Source organism: Geospiza fortis, unplaced genomic scaffold, assembly GCF_000277835.1.
Source record: "Geospiza fortis unplaced genomic scaffold, GeoFor_1.0 scaffold237, whole genome shotgun sequence".
In the NCBI taxonomy this organism is placed as follows: Eukaryota; Metazoa; Chordata; class Aves; order Passeriformes; family Thraupidae; genus Geospiza; species Geospiza fortis.
The window spans coordinates 7,472,436-7,480,992 of record NW_005054319.1 but is presented as its reverse complement, the minus strand read 5'-3'; positions in this window follow the sequence as shown (position 1 = coordinate 7,480,992).

The window sequence follows — 8,557 nt, the reverse complement described above, 5'->3', positions numbered from 1 at the left end:
GGAAAGAAGGTAGATATAAGGGTGCATGGAATAGTAAATTTAACTGTATCATGACTGAGACCCTTTCTGCAACACTGCTCTCTCTGAAATACTTAGTCCTAGGCTAATAATAACTCTTTGATTAGACTATCAAGACTTTAATTAGGCTAACAAACTCCTGGCTTTGCCTTTGCATATGAAGTGTTTCTTGAGGCCACAAGCTGCACAAGATGCAGTGCAGGAATTCATGCAGCCAGAGAGTGCATCAGAAGGAATTATTTCAAAAGGGGAAACCCTCAGTGCCAGCTTCTATTTCAAAGCCTCCTCAAAATTTTCTAGTTAAACAGTCAAATAAAAGGCATCATTTCATAAGCAGTTGCATCACCGATAATAAATGTTTTAATTTCAAGGTTTTTCTGCATATGAATGAGGTATCTAAAAGTAGTTAAAATCACATATAAAGGATTGTATTTTTATTACTCAAGAACAAGTACACAAACTGCTTATTAGCACCAAAATTAAACTGACTTAACATTTATCTCTAAATGAAAATCTGACAGCAGCTGTGCAGTAAAGACACTTATGAATATACTGAAGCTGATTTACTTCCCTAGTCATGTACAGTATCCATTTTGGAGATACACTTAAGTATCTCTTGATTTTCTTATCCTACTAAAATGTTCTCAGAAAACCAGTGCCTTGCTGATCTTTAAAAAGTGGGAGTTGACTAGAAACACTGTCCTTGAAACAATACATGGGGTTTTGCAGAAACACCTGGCAACATTGTTCTTTTTTACATAAGCTTTCCTACTGCTCTGGAGAGAATAGTGATTAGCATACATATGAGTATGGGCTGACATCAGCATTTATGCTATCAAGTACAAAAATGAAATACAAGCATGTTAAGCAACAATTTTATATTTACTTTAGAGCAGTCAAATATCAGTAACAAACACTACCTGATTATTCAAAATAGTGTTCAGGTTAGTGGATTTTCGGGGTTTTTTGCAGAGTAGTAGAGCTAATGGGCTTCTGTCTTCACAGCCACATCCATTTTCTCTGCAAGGAAGTTTTGTTCAAGCAGCTCAGTTTCTGTTTATCCAGTTACTCAACCATTTAAGCATCCCTTCAGATCAAATAGCACTGCACAATGAAAGTAAATTCAAAATTATTGCCAGAGGTCAAGATACTTTAAGATGTGCAAAGAGTATGGGCAATAGGACAGTGCAATACACACAGAGCAGTGCTTTGATTAGCATACACAGGCACTAAATGGTTTTCCATATATATTTCAATAATGAAACATAAATAAAAGTAAGGTAGTCCTATGTTTTCCCTTGTTCTATGGAGTCACAGTAAAACAAAGACATGATTAAACAAGGCAAGGAAAGAACATTGAAAATATCACTGAGGTATCTGTTTTGCTATCATATACTTTCAATAATTCATGGACAAGTTAATTTAAGTATTTTAGAGATCTTATAATCAGCCAACTATTCACTAGCAAGTCACCACACCCTTGCAGTCACATCTGAAATAGCTTTAATTTACCAGCAGATAAGTAATGAACTAACAGTTTAAGTCACAGTATCAATGTTATGACATTTCAGTAAAATTGGGACCTGATTTTTAGTCTTTTCCATGATGCATCTCATGGGGAGACACTATTGGTAATTGTACTCAGTGTGGTTATGCCTCCATTGCAACTGACCAAAAGACCCAGTTTTGACAACATTTTCAATCCTTCACTCCACATGGATCTTCTTTAGGGTTTGTTTATTCTACGGTCGCTGCTGGCAACAAAATACCATGCATTAGTCAGGTTTCTGGGGTATTGTAGGATGGTTTTTTAAAGGCCTACTAAACCAGCACAAGACTGAATCCTTTATCATGTTAGCTAAATTTCTGACATTCTCTATCAGAGATCTGGAGTTCTATTTAACTCCTCAAACCACCCTCCCATGTCTCACAAGGAGATGAGTAAAGTACCTCATTTCATGAGTAAGCACATAGCTAAAGCCAAGAAATTTAAGTAATTGCTCATCTCTGCAGTGTGTTGATAACATAACTGAAGCATGTGCTGCACCTCTGAAAAAGGAGGCTGGGCAGGATCAGCTGCCAAGGTCAGGCTACAGATAAAGCCACCATTACCAAAACCATAGTTACTGAGCTAGAAAGCAAAATTTAGAAGTGAAATCCTGAAGTAGTGGTACTTGCAATTTCAAAAGTAATAGAATTTAGCCAATACCTAGATATAAATCAAATGGCTCAAAGCATCTATTAGCTGCAGCATTTGCAATCCCAGCCCCTGTCTGTCTCCCAAACAGGGGACTTAGCAAAGTAGAGCCTGCACTCCCAGCAAAAGCCTATCTCTGCTATTGCCTCAGCATTTATCCTCACCTTAATGCAGAGCAGTTAATAGGACAGTGTGATGGATCATTTGGACAGAAAAAGCTGAGCAGATAAACCTGTTCTGGAGAATGGAAACTTTTTTTGCATTGTCTAATAAGAAGCAATAGGAAAGACACTGGACATGTTTTCATCAACTGAAGCAACATTCTATTAAGCATTTAGGTTAAAGCACATAGGCATGCTTCCTTTAGAAACTGGATCTAGTGTAAATGCAGGGAAGAAAGCTGGATGCAGTATCATGGCTAGCTTTTCTAACAAAATAAACAGGATATGAATATAATACATTTTGCACAGTAATGTTATTTTAGAAAGCAAAAGCCTTCCTTGCTGAAAAGTCATATACTACTAATAGAATAGAGAAGTGAATCATTGGCAAGAAAAGTTCTGTATAACTGCTCTTGAACAAATTACATCAGATCTAAAGTTCTTCCAAAGTAGTCTAACTCATGCTTATAGAGTTAATAATGTTAATAATTTCTGTTACACATTTTCAGCTGAAATGTCTAAGGATATTAAAAATACAGATTTAGGTATCAGGTAAGCTGTGAAACAGTTCAGCACTTGCAAAGTCTGATCTGAGACTAAGGGCCACAGTAGCATTAGCGCCTGCTGCTTTCCAAACATCTGCTCTTGGATTCATCCAGCCATTACAGCATCACACCTGGTCACATACATTGTCCTTTAAAAACTGTCAATTTCAGCACAGCTGTAGACCTAGAAGGGGTGATTATTTTAAACTAATGCCAGTATTTGCGAAATCCTAGGTATTTACATTATTTTCATTCTTATTTTACTATGAAAGGAATTACTGGAAAGATAAAAAGCCTCTAAAACAGTTCACTTCTAGAAATTGATAGATTTGCCTCTGCCAACTTAATTTGAAAATAAAATAAATACTCTGAAAGAATAAATAAAGGAGAAGTTGGTGATTTTCCCTGAACCTATCCTGTGCTAGGCACCAAAGCAACTGTCAGGCACAGCAGGGGCTGGTGGGCAGGGCTCTCACCAGCCAAAGGCAGCACCCAGGCAAGGGAGCAGGGCAGGCTCAGCCAAGAGCCCAGACCATCAAGGCAGGATAGCAACAGGTCCAAGGTCAAAGCAAGAAATTGCTCTGCATGTGCGGGTCAGGCCAGCAGCAGGACATCAGCCCAGGGCTCAGGGTCCTGCTCTGCAGCAGCCACAGCGGGCAGGACACAGGCAGTGCCACACTGGAGCTCTCCCACCAGCCCAAGCAGGAAATGGGCTGGAGGCTGAGTTTAAATATAGCCTGGGCCAATGGGCAGGGGCCAAAGCTTCAGCAGAAGCTGCTCAGTGCCATCACGGCTTCAGAAAACTGACAACAGTCAAAGCAACAATTCTAGAACCTGCATTTTCCTCTTTTCTGGTTTACTTATTTCTCTTTAAAGAGTGCCTGCTTTCTAAAATAAGGCAAAGACAAGAATCTCATTTTGCCTTTGATATAGCAGCTATGGCATATTCTGGTGTGTCAGCTTGTTCTGACTCATCTCTGTTTAAGTTTGTCCTGGATACTCTTTGCTTGCTCCACTTTGCGCTGTATTTGCCTAGAATTTACTCTCTCTTCATCTATCAAAATCTATTAACCTTTCCTGGTCTTCCAATTTCCCCTCCACATATTTTTGTCCATGGCTGTTGTTGCCTACAGCTACACTTGATCACTTTCTGCCCTAAATGTTTCCTGCCATGATCTATCTTTCTTTCCTTACCCCAGTCTCTCATATATGCTAAATTGGAGTATGAACTTCTTAATACAGAGATGAAATTCACTTTGGATTTGCCTCTTAAAAATAGTCTTCTTCAGGGGCACTTTTAATAATACCCCAGGAGCAACCTGCTGATTCTTAGTTCTGAATACCAATTCAGATGCTAAATGATGCAGTAGGTGGATTTTCCCCCAGTATTTAAAATAACCAATTGTTAACACAAGTTAGTTTCTTCCCACTTCCAAGTCTGAGATACGTTATTGTATATTTCAAGAAATTAAAGACGTCGCTAAATAATAATGAAGTGAATTCACATTTCACTTTCTCTTAAACTGACTGTTCAAGTGGTTTTGAAAGCCCCAATGTTATCTCAGCATCCAACAGACATACTTGGTGACTATCTCATCTAATAGCATGGCTTTGAATGGGCTGAAGTGATACCTTGAGGCAGACTCCAGAGCTTTGCTATGGACAAGTGTTTTTCTGAGAATGGGAATCTTCTTTTCAAACATGAACAATCACAGGAAGTAGCCTTTGTATCTCTTCTGAATGAAGAAATTTAAATCACTAAATGCAGAAAGCATTCACATTAAAACAAATTTTAAAGTGCAGTGGTAATTTATCTAAGGCAATTGAAAAGGTTTTTCTCCCTGAGCTGTTCTACAGCTCAGAGATTAGAACTCAAGACCTCTATTTCCATTGTGCTTCCACCTTTCTTTTGAAAATGTAAGTGAAAGAACATACAGTGCAACCCAATAGCCACAGTGTACAGTGGTCTCAACTCAGAACAACAGCTTGAAAGCAAAGATAAAGACACTTATGATCCCATCCATATATGCATTTTCTGGATTGTTCCACAGTATTTCCCAAGAAAGCTTTTTATGAGACACCACATGTAAGTTGCCCTATTTATCCCCCTGTCCACAGCAGCAATGTCTGCCTTGGTGACCACATGGCTGGGAGCCACTGAGCCCCTCAGAGGAAGGACTCAGAGCCTCTGACTCCTGCAGCCCAGCAGGACACAGTTTCCAATGCCAGCAGCTCTGGTGTGAGGGTTCTCTCTGTGTTAACAGGCCAACCATGCAAAGCTGATTCAAGGATATCTTTCTAATGGAAATTGCCTGGTATTTTTCTAGCAGATCAAAGTTTTTTGATGTAGGTGTTAGTGGGAGATGAGAAATTTCATCAAACAGTCATGGTACTTACTTAGTCTTTAAAAAGAGGCGTAAGTCCTTCTATCAGCATTTTGATTACCACTTTATACAAAACCATTATACTTCTTTTTACTTTAATACATCTCAACTTTTAAAGGCTTTTTTAAAAGGAACATTTAAAATACTTGTACTTGGTTAGTGTCCTTAGAAGGGAGTAGGAAATATCTATAAATCAAAAAGCAATCAAAAACCAATTAAAATTATTGTTCCATTATACAAAAAAAATATGAAAATCAGCATAAGACCTGAAGGTCATGTTTGTAACAGCTTCCTTGCTTCCCCAGAGCCAAAAATCATGTCTCTCCTGCACAACAGTACAGTACAACAGTATCTTTATTAACATTTACCTGAAGGCAGGTCACACATGCACAGTGTGATTCCACTTTGCTAACAAAGCCTACACAAGGTAAGATGGACTGGCATCTCCACATCCCACAGCTTCTGGCATCAACATCAAGATGAAAAGATACAGGATCTAAGCTATGAACAACAGAACACCTTGAACACAACAAACACAATTACAATGCTAAACTTGTTTCAACATACATGATGCAATGCCAAGTTATCCATTCTAGAATCATGTGTTGCCTTTTCTCCATCATGCAAGGCCCAGCCTTGAGATGCCAGAATTTCATTACCTATTGAATTGCACATCTTCAAAGTAAGTAAGTCAAAGAGGAAAAAGCAGACAGCAAAATCACATTTCTCCTTCAAAGGCTACAATGACTTTTCTGGAGCATCAAGCAGTCCCATCTAATAATGCTGTGTTACACTACTGCCTTGAGATTTGGTTTCACAGTAACTCATGGATTTTGCTCACGTTTCTTAAAAGATCTTCTCACTTGCATGACAAATGTCACTGATCTGACCAGCCATAATCACGCCCAGGTACACTTTTAAGTGCACTCTACAGCTAGTTTACTCTCACTCAAAGCTACAATCCTGTTAACATATTTTCTTCTCTGGTTTTATGCTGCCTCTGGAATTAGTCTGAATGTATGGTAAATCCTGCTAACACAGAGCAGGGTCTTAAGGGGGTTTTCTGCCTTGTTAGCAAATTCATCAGCACAACACACTATCCAACTGACTTCAGAACTGATGACAAAATCAGGAAGAGAACATAACCAAGTTTTTATCTAGTTGGGGGGGGCAGGGGAAGAGAATTACCACTTCTTCCTTCCTTCCCAGCAGCAAGCTATTAGATCAGCTTAGCCATTCACGGATTCCCAAAACAACCATGATAACTTATGTCAGCACTACCACAGCCTAAATCATCAGCCTGTCCATCACATGTGTGCTGGCTCTACACCAACCCAAGCAAACTGCATTGGAGAACACAAACAGCACAGAGCACATCCTCCAGCTCCCTGGCTGAGCTCTGCACAGATTGTGTGAGTGCCCTGGAAATAGACCATGAGTCTGTGTCATATGGAGGGAAGGGAAAAGGTGGAACCATGGCAGTATTGACTTGAGGTGGTTTAAGCTGTTGTGTAACAGCATGTAAAAGTACTTATTTAGCAGCTTAAATTGATTAGAAAATAAAGAACTGAATGAATGGTATTCTGTCAGGGTGGATGCATACACAAAAATTGCACTGAAAATTTCAATATAAAGGTAGGCTGCCCTCAGGCTTGATGTTTAATGTTACCTAACCTATGGTATTAAGGACAAGGCACAGTGTACCTTCTACATGAGACAAAAACCTTTCAGTTCAGGCCTTGTTTTCAAATAAAGTGTGACATTTGCTGCTGTTTTCCTAGCCAGAAGCCCCAAGTTTTAAATGGCTGTCAGATATTTTTGCCGAAGGAAGCAAGTTAGATGAAAGATTAGATGACTCAGAGAAAACAGGTACAACAATAAATTAAATACATGAAAACATGAGGAAATTATGAGAGGGTCAGAAGTTCTTCAGCCTTAAGCACTTAACAGTGTTAGGCTTCTCCAAGGAAGGCAGCCATAAAAACCTAAAATAGAGGCCACAAGACTCAAATTCTCATTTGCACTGATCATGTGAGCAAAAACAACTCAAAGACTTGCCTTGTCCCCAGCCTGCCAGCATCCTCATGAGCCTACATGTTTAATCAAGACACTGTGCCAGTGCCATGTCTTTAATAAAGCTGCCACATCCCAGTAGTTGTCACCCCCAGTGCATAGACCATTGACCCTCCAATTGAAGATGGCCAAAAGAAACCCCAGATTTCATAATTTAGAAGACTTTTACTCATTATACTCTAAATTAGATGGAAAAGGTATAGCTATTTTGAAATCCATGCACATGAGTAACATGTCTTTATCACTTACTGGTCCTTGCAAAATAAAGGCAAACATACTCTCATCTGCTTCTATCACCACACTAACAGATGTTGAAGGAAGACAAAACAAAGGAGCAAAACATATGGAAAAGCTTGGAAGCTGGTCCCTGGAAAATGACAGATCTGTGGAGACAAGTTTACCTTGGAGCATGCCAGCATCCACTGCTGGCGTAACAACAGCTCTCAGGGCTTCCATTTGGGAAAGATGCATGAAAAGGAATTTAAATGTGCTGACAAAGATGAAGAAAATAACTTTTGATATTACAGTCTCTGAGCATTCAGAACATAAAGAGTAAGAATTATACAGAGAGAATATAACTTACTTTTTTAAGCTGACATGGCAGCACCAAGAAGCACTTGTAGCATTTTTCATTAGTATTCTCAACACTCATGCAGTGCACGGTGCAGTTCACTACTGCAGTCCAGGGAAGGCCAACAAAAATACAATGAACTCTCAGTGATTTTCATCCTGAGATCCCAAGTCTAATCCAGACAGTGCTGACTTTAAGGCACAGTTAATTCTGGCTGCACAATTACAAAAGTCCACCTTCTCTGATATTGTGACTCCTGGCATTTAAGCCAAACACAGACTTGTATTTATAGGTCAGAGAAGGTATTTTTTTTCATCTCTCACAAGCACAAGAGAATGGCACAAGTATGTGTCCAGTACACTGTAATGTAGGTACCCAGTAAAATGCCTTTTTTCAGGAAAATGTGGCCAATTAATCTGATTGCAGATATCACAATGTTACTGACTGTACAAGAAAATTCTGTCCTTTAGGAATGACATCAATTTTCAATGTTCTCTCCTATATGCATTTAAGTGTAAACTAGAATGAATAGCTACCATTTGCATTAAATATTTACTGAACTTGTTTCCATCCTTGTACAAAGATTTGAGCTGTAACTTTCTGGGAGT